The 24,434-nt window shown below is 37.5% G+C and overlaps 1 protein-coding gene and 1 long non-coding RNA gene across 6 annotated transcripts in view; one reads left to right on the top strand and one right to left on the bottom strand.

Annotated features, from left to right (window-relative positions):
- Window positions 1-24,434, top strand: part of LOC126371773 (protein yippee-like) — a 157,546-nt gene that overhangs the window by 57,606 nt on the left and 75,506 nt on the right. Inside the window, exon 1 of one of the 5 annotated variants that reach the window (XM_050017136.1) lies at window positions 15,269-15,410. The exons of the other annotated variants lie outside the window; for them this stretch is intronic. The gene's annotated coding sequence lies outside the window, so the exon portion shown is untranslated. Of the gene's footprint in view, window positions 1-15,268; window positions 15,411-24,434 lie in introns of those variants that run through there. 5 annotated transcript variants of the gene reach the window in all.
- LOC126371784 (uncharacterized) lies at window positions 8,144-8,693 on the bottom strand. Its single transcript, XR_007567081.1, has 3 exons — window positions 8,627-8,693; window positions 8,383-8,428; window positions 8,144-8,164 (listed from the first exon to the last, which is right to left on the bottom strand). It is a non-coding gene; the product is annotated as an uncharacterized LOC126371784 (long non-coding RNA).

Genomic DNA, 24,434 nt, shown 5'->3' with positions numbered 1-24,434 from the left:
GAACGTAATGACATTTTTAACTAGCAGCCTTGTTATAAGCTGTTTGTTGGAAGTAGTTAATATTCAGGTGAAGGTAAACTGAAGAGCAGTCAGCGGAAATTATGGTGTTTCTGTGATGAGTTTATTCCTTAACTTACACAGTTTTGCTTTGGCAGGATTCATTTGACGTTTCTTTCGATCATGTACTCGGACGTGATTCCTTAAAGCAGCGGAAGTGAGTTTCGCGAAATATATAAATCTCGTCAGGGTAATTATTTACATTGTCTTTGATCTAATCATTTGATGTAGGGTTCCTAAAGATAAGAAAATATATTTGTTTAGTGTTATCTTAATAGTTTGTTAACTGCGTTAAAGCATTGACGACACACAATAATTGTTATCTTGTCTTGAAAAATTATATTATTTTAATCGATATGTACTTTGATATACACAAGATTTTATAGATACATGCACGTAATGCGCCGGCGCCGTCATCTGTACGGCGCTGAGAGGTGTCAACGAATCCACGACGACTGCAGCGTTGAAGTTGCTGTTAGGGCCGCATACCCAAATGAGGGCCTAAAAAGGCCACATCAAAGCAGTTCATCTAAAATTCAATATTGCAATTTATTGCGCATATGAAAGTAAGTGCGCAATGTTAACAAATGTCAAATAGCAATGTTGTTTTTTGATGGTAATTGTTTCAATGTGGCCTTTTTAACCCCCAGATTTTAACTCGTATCCCTGTCCTTTTCATCCCGTTGGCTCCGTAGATATCTAGACCCCAATCCTAAATACAGGCCTGGCTTTAAACTACATAGTTAAAAATAGCGTTGAGAAATCACCATTCTTTGTTTCCAACATCATTCGTTTCTTTTCTCAAACACGCCTTGAGTCCGTGTGATGGATGATAAGATTTAAATGGATCCTGATTTAAATTACTTTTTGAAGAGGTTTAAAAGATTTTTCTATAATAGTATCGATTTGTTTTTACTTGTCTTAATTGGGGGTTTTTGCGTTTAATGTTTACTATTGTATCCGCAAGCTTCTGATTTTCTCGTAGGATAACGTCTATTATGATTTTTTCATTGTTATGGTTGAATTTACAATTATAATATTATTATGAATCATAGTAAGATTTTTTGTTGCCTGTTACTTCATCATTGCCTTTTAACGTTTTGATAATATATTCTGATTTACATTTCGATAACTTTTTTATCTTCTGTGAAGTGAAATACGATAATAACTCAATTATTGAAGTAAGTAATATAAGATTGAGTAGGTTTACATTACAGTTTACTGTACCAAAATATTTGGTGTCTGAAGTTAAGTATCATTTCCAGACGTACATACATAAACTCACGCCTATTTCCCACCGGTAAGAGGAGACTAAAGAATGCCATTTCCTTCGATCCTGACTCACGTCTCTTGCTTCCTCCACACACACACAAATTGTTTCATACACGCACGTCGGTTCAGAGTAGATCTCCAATTTGATCAATCTACGTCCTTCTGGGTCTTTCTATGCCAGTCCAACCACCTTTCAACCACCGCTTTCGTAATCCTATTATTCTTCATCCGCTCTATGTATCCAAACCAACTTAACATTCTAAAAAAAAATCGTAATATGTTTGTTTCCAAGTTTCATTTAGTTTATAGACAAAACCTTGTTTCCTGTTGTTGCCACTCTATTATTAGCGTAGACATAGATAGTAGACGAGTACAGAGATCAGGTTTAGGAAGGTAGAACTCCTTTGGTAGGGATGGAAAGTACGCAACAGAAACATTAAGTATCTAGTATAATAATAGCGCTACGGATGTAAATTGACTAAAATTCGTATACGAAAACCTTTTTTTTTGTGTTTCTGATTCTGGAACCTTTATATAAAGGTATTAATTGTGACATAATGACTATTTATGCAAACTTGGTAATTCAGCAACAAATCTTGAGTCGGTTTTTTAGTCTAGTGCATTAACTTTTTTATTGTCATTAATGTCTAAAAATAGACTGATTTCCGGCCAAGTAGTTAATGCCATTTGCGGCAAATCTACAATAAGTCACGTCAAAACAAAACTGTAACTGATAAAGTATATAAAAATTGTACTACAATAATAATTATTGGTGTTAAGCGTTGGTGACTTTAAGAAAATATCAGCAGTCTGCATCTTAATACGGTATTGGTTCCGATTGAAGTTTGATCAAGTGTGAATGATCGTTCGTTTGGATACTTTACGGTTACGATTCGGTTGACCCAAATAATATCGGATTTAGCAATACACGCGTCATGTTTGTTGGAGTCGAGTGGCTGCCTCGAGCACTTAGGGTTTCATACGTGCATTACACAAACATGGATGATATATGTTTTGTTTTTTAAGGTTCCGAACCTCAAAAGGAAAAAGCGGAATCCTTATACCATTTTGTTGTCCGTCCGTCTGTCTTTCAAGCTCTTTTCTTGGGAACTCGTATAGGTATCAAATTGAAATTAACATCGATTTATTTATAAAAAGGTACACCAACAGCTTATATAATAAAACATTAAATAAAATAAAAGTTACATCAGGAATTAGACTGTTACATAAGCTATAATTGTATAGGTGCACACAACATTTGCAGTGTAAGACAACGTAATCGTTTAGTAGATAACTAAATTATACAGATATAATTTGTATTAAAATTTAAAATACAGATAATTTTAAAAAAATACATAAAGAAGTAAAATATATATTATGCTGGAAGACATAAATATTTATAAATGTTATCCTTATACAGCCTAAGAGAATTGAAAAATAGGTCTAGAAAAAAATAAATAAATAAATAGGTCTAAAAATAGATCAGATATTGCGGCACTTAGTTCATTATGAGTCACGCATATGCGACTCAATGCTGCATGACTACCGACATTGGTTCTGTTAGCAAGGGGACAAAATTTATCTAATACTTATGTCTGCGGTTCCTTGGAGCTGTAAAAAAATGAAGCTTGTAAATCGACGCAATCCAAAGATATTGCCAGTTTCAGCCTTATTTTCATACATTACGTAGGGGAACAAACCCTTATGGGATACTTCCCATACACATTGAATCGTGAAATTTGGCAAGAAGGAAGGTCTTTCAGCACAAATAAAGTGAAAAATCGGAAATTTGTTGTTCCATCGCAAGAAAACATACGTGTACAATTACAAAATGATTTGCTGTTGGTAAGACAATCGCGAGCTATGCCGATATATGGGGACACGGGTTTTTCAACGGCAAAAAAAAAATGTTTTTGCGATTAGAAACTTTTTGCAGTTGGTAAACTAATCGCGACCTATTTCAGTGTATGAAGACAATAGTTAACGGCAAAGTCGAAGCCTCAGAACCCTTGGTGCGCGAATTGGACTTGCATTTGAGCCACTTTTTTAATGTTTCTTTTGTCTCTTTCTGTTACCTATTTAGTACAAATGAATCATCAACTCTCTAGAGTTACCCCGATTTTTTTTTTGTGTAGAAAGAAATAAATTAGGAACATAACATTTACTATTTTATGTTAGATATGACATCGCCTCGTCGTCGGACCACGACAACGGTGGAGGGACGTGCTGGACGCCTTCCGGCACACCTGGCAGAACGATGCTCAAGACAGGGAGGGTTGGAAAGAGAAGGGGGAGGCCTTTGTCCAGTGGGACATTAATTCGGCTACAGAAAAAAAAAATTACATCGCCTTCGATCCTTTTATTGAAATGTCAAAGTTCTTGTTATGAACAACCGTCTTATCCTACTCAGTAAACACGGATATTAGATTACTCTTCGTAAATCAAACCTCTTCAAACATCCTATTTGGCAAATCCTCGGGATCCCTCTATACTCGACTAAAATAGTCCTCATTTGCTTAGCCTATTTATATCCCTCGCTTGCATGCATAGGAGTAGCGTTTGTTCTCGCTAATCCATCGTTTCTATTCAGGATGGTATATCGGCCATCCGTTTATATCTACATAGTTGTGTTGATAAAGCAGGGTACGTTATCCACGTTCATACATATTATACTAGCGACCCGCCCGGGCTTCGCTCGGGTGCAATGCTGAGGAAAAAATGAATTTACGACATCACATTAATCTCTTTCTCCACTATTTAATTAATGTTATTATACATATAAACCTTCCTCTTGAATCACTCGATCTATTTAAAAAAACCGCATCAAAATCCGTTGCGTAGTTTTAAAGATTTTAGCGTACATAGGGATATAGGGACAGAACAAGCGACTTTGTTTTAAACTATGTAGTGAAGTACATACATAAACTCATGCCCTGTAGTCCCTAATAATGGGGTGAGCAGAGCCAAATGCAAATAGAAAACAACCTGCAGCCACTGTTAATACGAAGTTGGTTATGATGAACCTTATGGTGATAAGGGATCAGCCTATCGCCCGTGACAATAGGCTAGTTTCCAACTAGTCAAATCAGTTACTTTTTACTAAACGTCAAAACACGAAATTGCCATGGAATTTGTATGAAAATGCAACCTGTGACGTCATAGAAAAACGTGACAAAATATCGAACTTATTACTACATTTTTCTTTATTAAAATTCATAAATAGGTTCAGGGTCCACATAATACCAGCGTCGTGGTTCACGCCTCGACTTGTGTTGAGTAAAGCCCTTTTATCGGGACGCGACGTCCACCACCACCTTATGATCATTCAACGAACATCCTCCTATGCTTTTTGTAATTGCTTTGTGATTTTTTTTTAAGTTTAGTTATTGTCTTGTCTTTGTGTGTGGCGTCCTTCTATAATAAACAAAAAAAATAGTGACCATTGCCTAGAGTCTATATGTTAGGATATGTTAATGATAATATTTATCCAGTCAGACACACAATTCAATCAATACACCCATACACACTCACACATACAAATATGAACAATAAAATCAATATAAAGCAACGGATATGCTAAGAGTTTAACAGCTTTTTGTAGCAGAGTATGCACGAATTATTTGACCATCTTTATACTCGTTACTATGGGTCTCGTGAGGAGGCTCGGTGTCGCTCAGCGGGCAATGGAGAGAGCTATGCTCGGTATTTCCCTGCTCGATCGAATCAGAAATGAGGAGATCCGCAGGAGAACTAAAGTCACCGACATAGCTCGAAGAATTGCAAAGCTGAAGTGGCAGTGGGCAGGACACATAGCGAGGAGAACCGATGGCCGATGGGGCGGAAAGGTTCTGGAGTGGCGACCACGTGTCGGACGACGCTCAGTGGGTAGGCCCGCTACAAGGTGGACCGACGATCTGGTGAAGGTCGCGGGAAGCCGCTGGATGCGGGCAGCGCAGGACCGATCGTCGTGGAGATCCTTGGGGGAACCCAGCAGTGGGCGTCATACGGCTGATGATGATGATAGTCGATAGAGATAAGATCAAAACACTTAGATTTCAAATAAAACGCGTGTATGTCTTCTTGTCGACGTCAAACTGCGATATATGTGCTATAAAAAGTAAGATCAGCTATAAAATAAAATAAAATAAAATAAATAGCTTAAGTAAGTTCTTAAATGTTTTGTATTTTGTGAACACTGTTATTTTTGGAAGATGGTTATTTGCCATATCTTCGCCCATTTTTACGAAGGTTAACATTTGTCGACATTGTGCAATTACTTTTATATGCGCAAATGACAAATTACAATATTGATTTTTAGGTGAATTGCTTTTATGTGGCCTTTTTAAACTCCTGTTCTGTAAAATGTAAAATAAAAAAAAAACCGTTTTATGTAATAAAACTAAAACTTTTCTTTCTTTCTCAATTATGCTTCGTTTGCACAGTAAAACGGAGCCAAATCTATTATGTATTCTGTGGCTAAATGAAAGAGATTGCTATTCGCACGCACTTGTAATTATTATCTGCGACAACACTCGGCTCTGAGGTCCCTTGGTTTAATTATAGCTCGTCTCCTGTCTACACTATTATAGCAATGTTTACAATACTACACGATGTTCCTGCCGACGCGGTCGCTTACACGCAATATCCACACGCACGCAACTTGACCTATTAAGAGATTAGAACAACACTTGTGTTGCGTACTGCGTACTAAGGTCATCTTTTATTTAATTTTATTAATAAATAACATAAACAGCCTATATACGTCCCACTGTGTTTTTGTGTGTGTCTGTTTTTTTTTCTGGCCTTTTTTTTCCTTTTTTTACTTTGGTTGTCTTTTCGTTGTTTTTTTTCTTTTTTTCTGTGTCTTGATTTCCGTGTGGTTTCTGTCAATGCATTCTCTTGTCAACCGTGATATGCATTCTCTAAATCCAATTTGTATGGCTCAGTTCAAAAATAGTGTCACGGTGAGATGCACATTGTAAAAACCAACATTTAATCAAGTGTAACTTTACACCTGTACATACGTATGAACTCATTGCATTCGGTTACACTATATTAGTGTCAGGGCAGTACCACGTCTTTACAACTAAGTACCTGCCTACACGACTTAGTGTTGCCGCGTAATCGATTATTTTCCTCTAAATAATCTAAATAGCGATATGCCTATTCAGTGGCGGATTTACAAATTTGCCGCCAGTAGGCTATTCAAATTTTGCCGCCCCTACTGACCTCTGAAATTCGATACTAATTATAGTCGAGTGCACAGCGCTACCAAAAACACGGCGCAAAGTTAGCAAAATATGTTCGGTTGAAGCCCGTACAGACGTAAGAATGTTCAGTATACTGTGCATTACTAAAATGTTATAACTCTTGTCACTTGTTTCTTTGTGTATATAATATCTATTATTTTACTTCTGTAAGACAAAAAAAAATTGGGCCATATTTGCCGCCCCCTAAAATCTGCCGCCCTAGGCTTCAGCCTACTCAGCCTACTGGTAAATCCGCCACTGTGCCTATTGATTTTCGAAATTCTGCAATTATATCGATTATACTTATTGATTGATTACTCTATTCAATTAGTATTGGAATTATTTTACAATTAATAGTATCGATATAAATCTATTCATTTAACAATTATTACAGTCATCATCATCAGCCGTACGACGCCTACTGCTGGGCATAGGCCTCCCCCAAGGATTTCCACGACGATCGGATTTGATTATTACAGTATAATCGATTAATCGATATAATTATAAGATTCCAATATCGATAGTATCGATTTAATTACTTTCGATACTATCGATATACAGTCGATTATTGGGCAACACTGCTACACGTTCGATCAAGGCTAACCGTTTAAAAGTACTAAAATTCTAGATTTACTTGCAATTATAAATATGTACAACTTGATTGAGCAGCTGCGAAATGTACAGCGCCGCTAGTTAACAACATTTTAAGTTTCAGAATAATTTATAGATCTTGTCAATGTAACAGCTTGGGGACTTATGTCACTTAACAACTTTATTTTATGCTGGACATTACTTCATTTACACACACATCCATACAAAATTATTATAAATGTGAATGTGTGTGGGTCCGTTTGTTTGTCCGTCTTTCACGGCACAACGGAGTGACGAATTGACGTGATTTTTGAAGTGGAGATAGTTGAGTGGATGGAGAGTGACATAGGCTACTTTTTGTCTCTTTCTAACTCCCCACTTCCCTAAATGGGGGGTGGAAGTTTGTATGGGGCATTGCTCAATTTTCAAGGTAGAAAGCTAAAAATTAGGTATTTTTTTTCTGTAGCCTAATTGAAAGCTAAAGAAAGCTAAAAATTGGTATACGGACTATTTTTGACTAACAAAAAATCGTGCACCATTTTTTTTTTTAGAAATCTGCCCCCGACCCCTTCAAAGAGCATATAATTTTTTTATAGTAGTTTTCAAGGTAGCCAGCAAAAATTGGTACATTAGGAAAAGGGAATGTGTTACGCCGAATTTAACGCGAACGAAGCTGCGGGTAAAAACTAGTGTCCCTCAAAGTTTTCGTTACGATGTCACTAACACCCTATATACTAATAGTTTTATAAGTAACGTACATATACGTTGTGGTTGCAATAAAATAGTACCTATGTAGAGTATAGTAAACTGATTTACTTTACATCATAAAAAAAACTACTCCATATTCGTGCTCATTTATGCCATGACTAAAAATACTTACAAACTCCTACGTATTTTAATATACTTAGTCATGAACGTTTTACCTACGTACGTTCACTGTAATAAACTACAAAGTCAACTTTATTATTTAGCGACCTATGTCACTGAGCTATGACCTATGTCGATAGCGTTGGTTCTTCACCGTATCTCATCTTATTTTACCTCCTCTTGCAACTCCCTTAAGTCGTCATATTCACTCTCCCTATGTCACTGAGCTATGATGACCTATGTCGATAGCGTTGGTTCTTCACCGTATCTCATCTTATTTTACCTCCTCTTGCAACTCCCTTAAGTCGTCATATTCACTCTCCCTATGTCACTGAGCTATGATGACCTATGTCGATAGCGTTGGTTCTTCACCGGATCTCATCTTATTTTACCTCCTCTTGCTCCCTTAAGTCCCTTAACCTCTCATCTGCCGAGATACCAGACACAATAGATTTTACATTGTGTCTGGTCGAGATCCGCGTTCCGGCAGATGAGAGGTTAAGTCGTCATATTCACTCTTCCTATGACACTGAGCTATGATGACCTATGTCGATAGCGTTGGTTCTTCACTGGATCTCATCATATTTTACCTCCTCTTGCAACTCCCTTAAGTCGTCATATTCACTCTCCCTATGTCACTGAGCTATGATGACCTATATCGATAGCGTTGGTTCTTTACCGGATCTCATCATATTTTGCCTCCTCTTTCAACTCCCTTAAGCCATCATATTCACTCTCCCTATGTCACTGAGCTATGACCCATGTCGATAGCGTTGGTTCCTCACCGGATCTCATAATATTTTACCTCCTCTTGCAACTCCCTAAAGTCATCATATTCACTCTCCATATGTGTTATCTTATGCCCGTAGTGACGGAAACGAAATAGTTTTTCACCTTACGCTCCTGTGATGGTAGCGGAAGGGGCAAGCCCCAAATTTCCCTAAGAATTTTATAGTTAGGGCGTGTAGAGTTAGATGCTTGGCTCTACATGAGATCTGTTAATTTTTTGACATTGTGATCGATAGATCTCGTCTTGGCAAAGGAAAATGTTTTTGGTGGGTGTTGTTTACATACACACATAAAATTGCTCTTATTTACCGTTATAGGGTAGACAGGATCTCGGACTTCCACAATATAAACAAATCAAATACAATACTTACCATAAAATACCTGAATACAGGTAAATAAGTGAAAATTTGGTGTGTCCACTCCCACTTCAACTTCTTTGTAAGGTCACCTCGTTTATTAAACACATAACATACTCACGACTATATCCTAATTGAGATAGAGGTACATCCATCGCAAGATGAAGTATCCACACCTCACCGAGTTTTCTGTCACACCAACGTGGTAGGTGTTGAGCCGTATCGCCGTCTATATTGGTCGAACCAACTATGATAGTAAAACTTGCACTTGAGTTAATAACTCACTGGTGCAAGCCAGGTGCAGTGTACATCAAGTCCACAGTGACTTCGTAGATGCATTTTGCGTTTATTAAATTAGAACAAAAATTGCTAACAAGTTTCACCACAGCGGTATTTGCGAGTCCGTTGACATTTCTTGTAAGTAATTAGTGCAGCGGGGGGCGCACACCCCGAACACACCGACACAGACACCGACAGTTTTACACAGACACTATTACATTGACGTTATCGTACACGCGCTTAGTAAGACCGAGGGGGTGAGGTAAACCTACCTCAGCCGCTGGTGGGGAGCGGAGAGTTGCCGTTCTATATGTAGTATTATTCCTTATTCTCTGGTAATAGGGATAGGCCGGGCAATATAAAGCACTGAATTTACGAGTTTGAAGTCATGTTTGGATTGATAATCGATATCACTTGGTTTCCAGGATTTGTGCCCGGGTAATAACAATAGGCTCGTCCCCAATTAGATACATGGGACTTAGTTTAGACATAGCCGGCGATGAGACCTCTGACTTGTGGGATATAGGCGTAATGCTATGTTGTCTATGTAAAGGAGAGAAATGTTAGTATGGCCTACAAAATCCCCCTAAAAGGTCTCTTCTAAATTTAAGCTTTGACTGACCCAAAAATAACAACTGCGCGAAATCTTCCGAAATTTCTTTTGTTTTATTTGTCGTTATTGGAAAAATCTTTATTAAAGCTATGACACACTACTTTTTACATAACGGAACATGTTAATTTTTGAAACTAGACACATACAAACAGAAAGCTCGGTGAGACAGGGGTACTTAACCCCTTATTGCATGAATTATGAAGATTGTAAATAAAAAAATATTTTTTTGCGAAAATGTGTTTATTTATCTATTATTTGAAAAAAAATACAAGATAATATTTTTTATAGTTATTATTTATAAAAATAAATTGAAGAGCCATATTTGGCTTCGTACGAGGGGAGGTCAAAAAGTTCGCGGAATGGAGGGGTTGGAGGGGGTTGGTTTGCTCGTACAGGTAGCCGCTAGTTGCACACCTCATTAACAGTATATGTACCAAGTTTGAAGCAAATCGGGTCATTAACGTTTGAACTATCGACCAGCAAACAAGTGAATCGGGAAGAACTCAGCGAATATGGAGAAAATTGAACACCGCGCCGTCATTAAGTTCCTCACCAAGCAAGGAAAATCCGCTCAGACGATTTTTCAAGAGCTGTTAGCAGTTTACGCGGGCTCTGCCCCTGGTAAAACCATGGTTTACAAGTGGCATAGTCTATTCAAGCAAGGAAGAGAGTCGATTGAAGATGACCCCCGCTCCGGACGGCCCATTGAGGCCACCACACCGGAAATCATCGAAAAAGTAGAGAAACTTGTATTAGAAGATACCCGCTTGAAGAAGAAGCAGCTTGCAGCAATGGTCGGTGTATCCGAAACAAGTATTTTAAATATCCTACATCAACATCTTGGGATGACTAAGGTCAGCGCAAGATGGGTTCCAAGAATGCTCACGCCACTTCAAAAAAGCGAGCGTGTCGAGTGTTCTCGCCAGTTTTTAGAGCTCTGTGGAGAGAATAAGGAAGAAGTTATGGCCCGGATTGTTACTGGAGATGAAACCTGGGTTCACCACTATGAACCTGAGTCGAAGCAAGAGTCGATGCAGTGGCATAAAAAAGGCAGACCTCCTCCAAAGAAGTTTAAGGTGTCACAATCGGCCGGAAAGATCATGGCCACTATTTTTTGGGATACAGAAGGTATTTTGCTGATTGATTATAAAGATCGTGGTGTAACTATAACGAGACATTACTACGCTTCTTTACTGGATAGATTGAGAGAGGCTATCAAGGAAAAAAGAAGAGGAAAGCTGTCAAGAGGTGTGCTCCTTTTGCACGACAACGCACCCGTCCACACGTGCCATGTTGCGACGGCTGCCATTCACCGATGCGGGTTCGAAAAATTAAACCACCCGCCTTACAGTCCAGACTTGGCCCCCAGCGATTATTATTTGTTCCCAAAAAAGAAAAAGGAACTGCGTGGACGAAAATTTGGCGATGATGAAGAAGTCAAGTCTGCAATTTCGGCCTATTTTGACAGCAAAGAGAAATCTTTTTTTTATGATGGAATAAACAAATTATTTGATAGATCCGGAAAATGTGTTAAGGTTAAGGGAGAATATATTGAAAAGGAAAAATAGTTTCGTGTTTAATTTCGACCCCCTTCCCCCTCATTCCGCGAACTTTTTGACCTCCCCTCGTATGTGTTTAAGCAAAAATCGTATGGGCCATATATGGCTTCGTATGCGTAGCGTTTTCATTTTGTGGAAATCTCTAAAACAATTGCGCTTGTCATTGTAGCATAAAAAAACTACGCACTTTTCACATTTTGTATTATCCACGTAGCTTTGAGCAGAATTGATATAATTGACGTTGATTTTTCACCCAAATAGAAAAATGATCGACACCATCAGTGCGTACAGAAGTCAATGGCAGATCTTGATACCTGGTTGGTGCTTTTCGAGGTTTATTGGCATGCTATTTGGAGTTTCAGCTCGACTAGATGGAGTTCCGGCTCTTGACTTTATCGGCGTACTAAGAAGGCTGGCTGGGTGTCCCTGTCTTGCGCATATGTTCTGAAACTGCAAGCTTGAAATCAAACAGTGCCATGTAACTGTCGCTGTTTACATAACATGCTTTTTTTATTGGGGAACGTGACGTAGTAAGTTCGTACTCCGGTCAGAATCGGAAATAAGCTCATCTTCACTCAAAAACCATCACCAGGGATAGGATTTACATCCTTTGAAGAATCATAAAACCGTGCACAGTCCATATCTGAAGAAATGATAAAAAGCTTTTTTGCATTTGTATACCTTTGAGTGCATATAAAGCCAGATATGACAAGACAGCAATTTAGCGGGAACGCATACCAAGCCATATATGGATTTTACAAAAAAAGGGTCATAAATCAAATAAATATAAATGCACATACAAAAAAACTTACTGTTGGTATGGTCGAAGATACAATGAGCATATAACTATTTTTACTGAAGATCTGAAACGTCGATAAACTATTATTTTTCATTGATCAAAACTTCACTGCACTTGTTGCATTTCACTTGCCGGGCGCCTTGCATTATAACTTCAAATACTTTTAACATTTATGACTTACCGTAGACAAAAAAATATGTTTTGCTTCACAATAGAACACTAATTATTAAAAAGTTTATTTTATTTTATTTCGATGTTTACTTTATATAGAAAAAAAATCATAAAGTTTAGAGGCCATAAATGGCTTCGCATGCGGTAAGGGGTTAAAGAAAGAAAGAAAAGAAAGAAAAGAAAGAAAAGAAAGAAAAGAAAGAAAAGAAAGAAAAGAAAGAAAAGAAAGAAAAGAAAGAAAAGAAAGAAAAGAAAGAAGAGAAAGAAGAGAAAGAAGAGAAAGAAGAGAAAGAAGAGAAAGAAGAGAAAGAAAAGAAAGAAAGAAAAATATTTATTTCCCCACACAAAAACATTGTACATGACAATTTACTAGTTTTTTTACTTAGTTCATCTTGCGATGATATAGTCGTGAGCTTATGTACGTATATTGTGTGTTAGTTTTTGACGTCACCACAACGAACTACACGATGCACGAAGAAAACATTTCAATGCGCTCAGCTTCAAATACAAGCGTTGTTATTGCAATTTACATCAGCAATTGTCGATGGATCGCTTCCTGGTAATGTTTTATGAGTGCCACGGATTGGCAGCACATCCTAAAGCTATAATCTAACGGTAGTCTAAACCATTCGGGAGTCGGTCCCGTTTGTAACTGGTCATTTTAGGGTCTTAGCATCGTTATGATCCGTTAGGCTTCCATTCAAAAGGCTGTGGTGATCTCGTTGAGCGTCATATCCTAAAACCATATTCATACATACAGGGTGTTAGTGACATCGTAACGAATACTTTGAGGGATGATTCAGACCATGATTCTGAGTTGATATCAAGTGGAATTTTCCGTCGCAAAAGTATGGGTCGGAAAATAATTTAAAAAGACGCAAAAAAATTCATGAATTTTTTGACAGGAAATTCCACTTGATATCAACTCAGAATCATGGTCTGAATCATTCCCCTCCGTATCAGTATATGTTCGTTACAGTGTCACTAAAACACCCATACCTACTTGTATGGTTATCGTATGTAATTGTACGGGGTGTAAGTGACATCGTAACGAATACTGAGAGGGCTAATTCAGCTGATTATTCGGAGTTATAATCAAGTAGAATTTTCCAATGCAAATGTATAGAATTTATTAATTTAAAAAAACTAAAAAATAATAATGAACTTTGCTACAGAAAATTCCACTTGATATTAACCCAGAATCATGATCTGAATCATCCCCCTGAGGATTCGTTACGAATGTCACTAACACACTGTTTATAAACTCACGCCTATTTCCGACCGGTGTAAGCTGAGACTATGGAATTCCATTTGCTTCCATCCTGACATACTTCTCTTGCTTCCTTCACATTCATCAATAGTTTCATACACGCACGCCGGTTTAGAGTAAATCGTACTGAACCTTTTCTAAGGACATCTCCAATTTGGACAATGTACGTCCTTCCAGGTCTTCCTTTGCCAACCCTGCCACAAACCTTTGCAGGCTTTCGCTTTTGGTAATCCTATCCTTTATCCGCTCTATGTGTCCAAACCAACTTAACATTACCTTTTCAATCTTAGTCACTATACAGTATATATTTTAAGATTAGAGATAAGTAAATGCTTAATTTATACCATGTGGCAGTAAGTACTTTACATAAATAAATAAATAGTATAAAACCATATCTAGGATTATTGTTTTAGAAATAGCATTGACGTTATATATTTCATGTATATTTTTATACTCTCCGATCCGAGTCAAATACTTAATGCCATTTAAGGCAAATCTAATACACTTACCTCAAGTTTTGTATCGTTTTAAAACAAATGAACGAGTTTTTAAAATCAAGTTACAAAATAAACTTTTGAAACATTTAGTGCTACTTGTAGGGTATGTATTTTGAAATTTTTGTGCTCTAAAATCTCAACATCCGTGACACCTTCACTTTTCAAAACCCCGAAATAGCCAACGTAAGTATTCTCTATGTACCTGTAGGTGTAGCTTCCCTATTCGGAAGCGACCGAAGCGACGGAAATGGCGGTTAAACACCATCGAGGGGGACGTTGACATCGCTTTGTCTGATGGAGCGTAGTCTACTATGTCTGGACTTGCACTCTCGGCATGGCATTCGGCTAGAACCAGGATGTTCGATTGTTATGTGCAGACTTGAAATAGATGCGGTATGTTTCTAAGGCGAGAAAGAAGCATTAGGACTCAGCGAATAATTGTAGTAAGTCATATATAAATATTGATTGAGTAGTGATTAATAGGTACGGGTCATTTTTTTCTGATACTGTGGAAGTTTTCACGTAGAAATTATATAATGATTACCTATAATGATGATAACGCTATTATGTTTTTTTTGGGATTGTTTAATGTTGTACTTATAGGAAAAAAATTCACATTAATTTTATCGAAGTTATAATCTTTTCTGACTTATAAACGCAGCTCATAAAAGTTTTAATAGTCTCGTCCTATCATAAAATTCGTTCCGTGCAATTTCTTGGAAGTTCAAAAATTGCAGACATTCGACTCTCAAGTTTTATTAGTGGCCGTCTAGACAGGAACCCAGGGCGCAGACGCTGTGAATCACGACCTTTGTTTCCGAAGTTTTATTGCGTCTGCTCCGGTACCACAACATGCAGACGATATCGCTTCGGTGCACAAACTGTTGCACCGTCGGCGTCAGTTGGGTTCAGACCACCGAGTCGGAAGCGCCGCCGGTTATCGCGCGCGCTCTTGCCCGTTGCCACGTCCATATATCCACAGTGTAGTATTCATAGTTCCGTGGTGCGAAGGACGGACAACAAACCTCTTGTTTTCATAAGGTGCGTCTAGCTACAACTTTACTTTTCAGAAAATTGCGAACTTTAAAACAATGACAACTTTCAGAAAGTTTTGATGGATCCAAGTTTAATACGGTTTCGACTTGCAAAGTTTTACGAAGATTAATTTATTCAAGTTGGTAGAATAAATTAGATATGCCTACTGTAATTATGATTTAAAATATTGCCAATGCTATGAACTGAACATATACAAAGTTTACGTTTTAAATAAGCTTAGACAATATTAATGATAATATTTATTCATCATCATCAATTTAAGAGCCACGCTCTTGTCGGTGCAGCATTTTCAATATTTTTTTTTAGTCGGTGCAATATTTATTATAAATAGTAATAAATAAAAATATAGAGATTTATTTCACACTAAGATTGTTCATCAGATGTTAGTAGTTATTGTAAAAGAATTATTATTCAGTGAAAGAATATTTAAATTTAAAGTTACAACCTTTGATTTAAATTAAGGTTAATTGTTTTTTGTGTATTTAAAATATCTATTGTTATTTAATTTTTTTAAGACAGATTTATTAAAGATTAAATGTTCCTTTAATTATAAATTATTTAATATTAATATTCGCACGCTGTATGGTTGAGTGATGGACTTTTTTGATATAATGTATATTTAAGATCTTTTGTACCACTCTAGAGCGAATAAATTTTATTTCATTTCATTTAAGTTGTGGCCCGATTATACACGTATCTTTAAGCTGTCGTCAGATTTATTTAACACAAATACTGAAACTTGTTGTAAACATACATATATAAACGCATACCTATTTCCTGCCGGGGTAAGCAGAGACTATGTATGGAATTCCATTTGCTTTGCCTTCCATTCACACCTCATACATCAATCTTTTCATGCACACGCGCTTCTTCAGAGTAAGTAGACCTTTTATGAGGACATCGCCAATTTGGTCTATGTACGCTATGGTTCAAACTACCAAAGGTTCAGTATTCTTATATCGCTAAATATCTCTGTGACATTTTTATCCCTATTAGGATAAACAGGGAAGAAGAAGGCAGGGGAGGGGAGAAGGTGCAGGTCGTGTCGTATCGGGAGGTGAAGGTTTTGGCGGGAAGAAGAGAGGAATGGCGATTACTCCACCGACAAGAGCGCAGCTCTTAAATAGAGAGAGATATCACATTTAATAAATCGATTAGTTTAAATGTACGTTGAGGATCAAAAGCAATATGGAAAATTCAAACGACTTACATAGACTATCTGCCAGAAAAGTGTCTGATAAAAGTTCGTTGGTATTCCCTGATTTGACTACATCTGTGCCTTATGAGGCTTTATATTAGAAAAATAAAGATATCCCTGAGTCTTGCTTTTCGTCCCTTACTATGCATGGAATATACTCTTCCTTTATCTAGATGTTTATAACTCTCGCTAACAAATAAAAAGTAATAAAAAGTGAATCATGTGAAAGTGAAACATGCCCAATACATTTAATGTAAACACGAATATGTTTTCCGTTTTCCTGAAACGATTATTTTCGGTAGATTTCTTAGTCATTGTAAGATAGTTGAGCAGTTGTTCACTACATTATTTTTGACATTAATATATGACTTGCTTCCAAGAATTCGTGAATAATATACTTGAATTTTGATCTAAATACTTTATATTCCCAGTACAGATATACATAGATCATTATTTGTCTAGCTATTTATGAATATAATTCTTTTCAATCCCGGTGAAAATAGTGACCATAAACTATTTGGACTAAAACTAGCATGTCTAGTGCGAGGTTTTGTTAACAAAAATCACATCAGATTGCGATATTTAAAAAAATTGTTACGTGGTTTTCACTATAACGGCCTCCGTGGTCCAGTGGTTGAGCGTTGGGCTCACGATCCGGAGGTCCTGGGTTCGAATCCCGGTGGGGACATATCACAAAAATCACTTTGTGATCCCTAGTTTTGTTAGGACATTACAGGCTAATCACCTGATTGTCCAAAAAGTAAGATGATCCGTGCTTCGGAAGGCACGTTAAGCCGTTGGTCCCTGTTACTACATACTGATGTAAGGAAGTAGTTGTTACATGAGCCATGGCAGGGGCCTTTAGCGGCTCAATAATAACCCTGACACTTGGGTTGATGAGGTTGGTAAATCACACCACAACCCACACGATAGAAGAAGAAGACTATAAGGCGACTGTATAGGCGATATACTCGTAGGCAGTATAGGCGACGTTACTCTACGTGCAGCCTCATTCTAAAACATACCAAGAAAATGTGCTATTCTGATAGTGCTGTCATCCCATTCCCACCTAAGCTGTAGCCACTGTAGTTAGCTGTTACGTATTCTTAACTTGAACTTTGTGAACACATTTAGTCGGCTCTAAACGAGGCATTTGGAAACTTTCCACACATATCGGCGTGCTGTCATTAATAGGTCTGTATCGACATTTCGATTGGGATTGAAAAGGTGATGTGACGTCAGCACCATCGATTGTACCCCATAACCCCCCCCCCTGGGGTTGAGGGGTGCAACCCCCCATATGAGCCATGGAGTCAGGTACACAACATTATGGCTTACCCCCTCATTTATCATTGCTGTGTCATGCTATAATTAACTGCCCAGTGGTGAACGATATAGGATGGAAACTGTCTTTTTGTTTTGTTGTCTCGGTTTGATATGTACATATACATACAAAACGCGCCTATTTTCCATAGGGGTAGACAGAAACTAAAAACTCTGCTAAAGAAATTGAGACACCACTTTCGCTTCTTTCTCTCTTGCATTAACTACTTGGCCGGACAAATGGGGAGCGCTGAGGGCTCTCACTCGACAAGTTTTTGGGTGTAATATGAGCAACTTCTGTTCCGAAATAACGCTAATAACCTACCTTACCAATACCTTATACCTTAGAATAAGTTTATCCTTTTTGTTTTGTTTTGTATTTTGTTTTTTCCTGTTTGTGCAATAAAGTATTTGTTATGTTATGTTATGTTATCCTGTAAATGTTTTGTGAATTTGTGTGCAATAAAGTTTTTATTATTATTATTAAAAAATAATAAGAAAGAAAGAAATATTTATTACTTCCGGACACCACAGACACAGACAGACAGGTACGATCACGAGCATTAATATGTATACACTTAAGTACCATGTCACATTAACTTTTTTGACAAATTGAACTGTAAGTCTCACTAAATGTCAAATATGTTAGTGCGACAGAGTCCTAAAGTGGGTACATTATATTACTCATGATTGTACATACACCACACACACACACACACACACACACACACACACACACACACACACACACCACACACGCGGTATAACACACCTGATTGTAAATAAAGATACGGCCTAAGGTAGAAAAGTAAACGTCTAATGCCTATTCACTCTAACTTTGAAGATTCCAAGTGTGTAATAAAGGGGAAACATAGATTGCGGCAGACTTTTCCAGATCTTTGGCAGTCTTATTTTATTAGGAATGAGCATTATGCCTAAGTATAAAACACTCGAATAAATTATTAATTTATCTTAAGTGCAGGGGGTTAAAATGGCCACATCGAAGCAATTCATCTAAGAAAGCAATGTTGCAATTTGACATTTGCGCAAATAAAAGTAAGTGCGCAATGCAAACAAATGTCATCATCCATCACTAATTTAAAAGCCACGCTCTTGTCGGTGTAGCATTCTTCATGCTACTTTTCTAGGGAAAAATAGGGCAGTGGTTTCCCTCTTGCTTTCCGCCCAAACAAATGTCAAATAGCAATATTGCTTTCTTAGATGAATTGCTTCGATGTGGCCATTTTAACCCCCCAGTTGTCACTAACACAATTGTCTCGACCATTATAGACGGCGATTCGGCTCACCACCTATCGCGTTAGTCTAACAGAAAGCTCGGTGAGGTGTGGGTGCTTAGTGCATCTTGTGATAGATGTACTTTTGACTACCGCAAGTGGGATATAGTCGAGTTTTATAAGACACTCGAAGTAAGGTATACTACCTTCTTCTGTAGCGTAATTCACTCTAAAAATATTTCACCTTCGCAACGCAAAGGGTTTTTATTCAAATGGATTCGTATTGCGTGACTCGAGTCAACCACTCAGCCGGCTTATGAGATTACACAATACTTTTAAACCGAGTAATAACAGAAATGTAAACGTTAATTTAATGCTATTGAAAAGGAACTTTATTTTGTCATAGTTTATAATTCATCATCGTAGTCTACTGCATAGAGACATCTACCTATAGCAATCATTATTAGAGTTCTGTAGTCAAAAACAACCAAATTTGGTGATAAGTAGGTTAAGTTATACCTAGATATACAGGGTTTTAGTGACGTATACTGATTGAATGATTCAAACCATGATTCTGAGTTACATTATCCAGTGACATTTTCCGTCGAAAATTCATGTCTTTTTTGTGGTTTGTTAAATTATTTTCAATTCTACTTACTTTTGCGATGGGAAATTCCACTTGATATTAACTCAGAATAATGTGCAAGCAAGCAATAAAGCAAGTGGAATTTCCTGTCGGAAAATTAATGAACATTTTAGTTTTTTCTTAAATTAATTTCAGTTCCATACTTTTGCATCGGAAAATTCCACTTGATTTCAATTAATAGTCATGGTCCGAATCATCCCTCAAAGTTTTCGATATGATGTCCCTAACACCCTGTATATCCTACCTGCACATGTACATTTTTGCAGTTATTTTCGCAAAATGCCAAGTAAAAAAGCTTAAGTGTATTTTTTGGCCACCAGTTTCAGTTTAAAACACCTGGCGGTTTTTACCTCAAGCCATGTTGATAAGGCCCATGGCCGTGCCATGGCCCATGTGATATGTCTGCCTAAAACTTATATAAAGATGTCGTAAATGGTCGTTTTAAACTGGGAATGAGGTTAAGTACTATCATGAATGAGGGAACGGTGACCGATATGGATGCTGAGGGCTCGTTGGAAACTCGACCTAGTCTAGTTTTCACGCGGATTCAAACCGATTGTTTACATACGTAGGGCTGTCACAAACTCTGTTTTTTACACACATATGTATAAGGAGTAGGTAGGTAGACCACGGAATTCCACTTACTACAATCCTAACACACCACCTTCACATTCGCTTCTTACATTCTCATTTCTATTTTTTTTATAATACAGGGTGTTAGTGACATCGTAACAAAAACTTTGAGGGATGATTCAGAGCATGATTCTGAGTGGATATGTGAAATTTTCCGACAGGAAATTCCACTTAATATCAACTCAGAATCATGCTCTGAATTATCTCCTTCAGTATTCGTTACGATGTCACTAACACCCTGTATAAACTCACCTATTAGCAAGTGACGATATGGCGTAAGTAGAAATACGCTTCCCTAGTAAATTCCTATTCAGTTTAGCCTTGAAGACTCCAAACATGATAACGTTTTGGAAACATAGCTCTTGTAAAAATAAAATAGGTACATACACGCACACTCATGCCGGTTATCACTATTGAGGTGGTCAAAGCTTCGAGTTATTACGGTAGGTCATATACTAAGGAATAATACTAACTAGATACCTTCAACTTGCAGACAGACTTATTAACTGATATTTTGTCTTTTCTTCAGCCCTGGTTTACTCTTTTAAGGCCCTTATTCAAATTGAATTTATTAAATTAAAAATAAATAATAATTATTTATTTAAATTTGAATTTATTAATTCCAGAATTACTATACATATATTTTTTAAACAACTTTTTTATCAGAAGTGTGTTTTGTATCTTAGCCGGATGTGCATAAAGCACTGGCTATTGTTCGCGGTGCCAAGCTATTAAATAGACGCTTTTGTTTCACAGTTTTTGTCCACCTCTAGTGTTCTCTGAACATGGAATCAGAAGACAACTATAGACCTATAGGTGTGTACTTCTTTGCATCTTTTATTTTAAAATAAAACAGTCAAAAGGAACATACGAAAAAACAAGAGAGTACAGTACGTATATTATTTTGACGTGAATAATTGTAGATTTGCCGCAAATTGCATTAACTACTCGGCTGGTCAAATGGGAAACACTGAGGGCTCTCATCCGATAACAGTACGGGGGGTTAAAAAGGCCACATCAAAGCAATTCACTTATTGCAATTTGACATTTGCGCATATAAAAGTAAGTGCGCAATGAAAACATATGTCAAATAGCTATATTGCTTTTTTAGGTGAATGGCTTTGTTGTGACATTTTTCACCATCCAGTACAGCATCTTTGTCTTTAGTAGTATATTACCACTACAGGGTAGAAAGCTCTCCGCAAGCGGACAAGGAATGAATAAAACAGTATTCACTTTTAATTGAGTAAAAATCTTTAAAATATGAAGCACGAACATTTCTTACACCATTCTATCTACTATCTACTCAGCCTGTATCCACCAATTGCTGGGTATAGGCCTCCTCTCTTTCACACCATCCTTTCCGGTCCTATACAAGTCTCATCCATTACTTTCCGGCTAACAATGTCATCCGACCACCGGGCTTCTGCCTGGACACCATACACCTTTTTTTTTGACGTGACTTATTGTAGATTTGTCGCAGATGGCATTAACTACTTGGCCGGACAAATGGGGAGCGCTGAAGGCTCTCACCCAGATCACACCATACACCATTACCGCTCAAAAATTAATACGGTTTCATAAACTACGCGAACCTTCTCTACAATATTTCTGCAAGCCACCCCAACACATACAATCCGCTGATTCTTGTAATAATTGAACCTCCCTTGCAGCAGAGATCCCAACTATTTAGCAAAGTATACAATACTCGCCGTAAGCAAATAGGTATTGATCTGCCTCAAAGTGGCTAACTTCCATCCTATTCACAACCGCATCCGCCGTCGAACCATTAAACTTGGTACACAATTACCAAAGCTAATACAAGACAGAGTTCAATACTTAGACTTTGAAACGCTGTATTTTATAATTACTTCATCGTATTAAAACTTAGGATTCTTCTTGGGACTTGAGAGAAATGTATAATAAATAAATTGTAAGTACAAGAACAATAATTACTTTATCAAATCTTCGCTGCCGTAAAAATATATTTAAAAGTGCTATACATTATTCGGTGGTTTAAATAAAGCTGTAGTGTAGATACACCAGCACCAGTCATACTCCAAGAACCACCAATGTTATAAGATGCAATGCAATTTGTACTAATGCTCTACAAACCTTACAGCCTTACAAATTGGCAAAGGCATAAAGCATCATCAAATGTTTGCGAGAACATGAAATATCTGGATGCGCTGTTAGGCTGTTACCCTAAATTGCGAACAATTTGCAAGATCTTTTATATCTTTTTACGAGTGTAAGCAATCACCACAATTCTTTGCCGTCTTCTGTATTTCCGAATGCATATAACCCGAGTGCTTTCAAGCCCAGAGTAAACAGGCACCTTCTGGGCGAGCTCGTTCCATCTTAGGTTAGGCCTCGTCAATGTCTACGAGCAAGTCTGGGGCCAAGAGCAAACCAAAAAAGAAAAAAGAAAGGTAAAAAGAAAATCACCTTTTACAAAAAACTGTACGTAATAAGCTGTGTGGATTCAAACTTGCAAGAGCTATCGCCAATCTGATAATGCGGGAACCAGAGTGAGCTTCACGCCCACGAGCACAACGTGGGCTGGTTACCAGCTTGCGTGCCAAGGACCCGATCTCAACACCAGATTATGCCTTCAGGTCAAGGCACCTCTAACCGCGGCCTTCAGAATCTTTACGGCCCCTTATAAACTTTTTGCTCGCTGCCAAGAAAATGCCACTTTTTGTCGAGTCTCAATGCTCTATGATTAATACATGTATCTATCTATACAATAACGTCTCGTTCTAACACATTTATACCTTGACCAACTTATATGTTGTATTTGAAAAGCTGTGTTTGTGTTTTTAGGTTATATTACAAAGCCACTTTATAAGTTTCTACTCATTCATATTCATAGGCCGTAGTTTAATTTGTTAATAGCCTTTTATGAAAGCGCTTTGGTGTAAGCTTTATCATCTTGAAAGTCCATTAATTTTGTCTGTCACAGAGTACTGTAAAATGTTCAAACTCATCATCTCCCTAGCTTTATCCCGTTGTCACAGGGTCCGCTTACCTAAGTCCTAACCTGAAGATTTGACAGGTCAGGTTTTTTACAGAACCGAATGCCTGTTTGAGCTTCCAACCTGCGAATGGAAAACCAGCCCAATACAGATAAGGTTTAGGTCACATACCTCCGAAACGCATATCTCGGGTATGTGGGTTTCCTCACGATGTTTTCCTTCACCGCTGAGCACGTGATAATTATTTATGCTCCAAACATGAATTCGAAAAAAAATTAGCCCCGTGTACGTAAAACGCTCAAACTAATTTTGTTATTTTATAAATTACACGAGTTGTGGATTTTCCGTAAAAATAAGTTCCCATAATTTTAATCTGCAACAAATATCGTACAAATAGATTTTTCCTTTCCCAGTAAAAATAGTCATGACTGATCCCGAATTGAGTCAGTCGTGATTTAATTTACCTGTTGTTTGGCGAAGTTCTAGGAATCTATCCACAGTTCTAAGAATGAAACAGGGTGAACTTAACCCACATGTAAATCGACTACACCCCAAAATACTGTGGCTTTTTAGTGGCTGATTTCATTCTAATATTCCAGGAACATCATCATAGGGTTCAACTCAATGTCAGTAGAGCCCTTTTTTGGAGGTGTCGTACGGCTGATAATAATTGTAGATTTGCCACAAATAGCATTCACTTGGCCGGACAAATGGGGAGCGATGAGGGCTCTCACCCGGTACAATTAGCCGAGCTCTACGAGCTGTTCAAATTTTTGTCCATCATGTTAAGAAGGACACAATTTCTCTGTCGAATTTTACGACTTGCCCGGGAAACAAGCATCTGAACTATAAACCTAAACACTAAACTAAAACTAAACTTAAACTTTAAACTTTGAATGTGGAATTTTCTTCCCGGTCTGGCTTCAATCAGTTGATGGCGCATTCAAATAATCAACTTATAAAGTTAGCTCGCTGCAACCTGACTATTAATAAATT

The sequence above is a fragment of the Pectinophora gossypiella genome, chromosome 13 (genome assembly GCF_024362695.1).
Source record: "Pectinophora gossypiella chromosome 13, ilPecGoss1.1, whole genome shotgun sequence".
In the NCBI taxonomy this organism is placed as follows: domain Eukaryota; kingdom Metazoa; phylum Arthropoda; class Insecta; order Lepidoptera; family Gelechiidae; genus Pectinophora; species Pectinophora gossypiella.
Note: the sequence above shows the minus strand (reverse complement) of the source record. Positions and strands in the feature narration are given on the sequence as shown.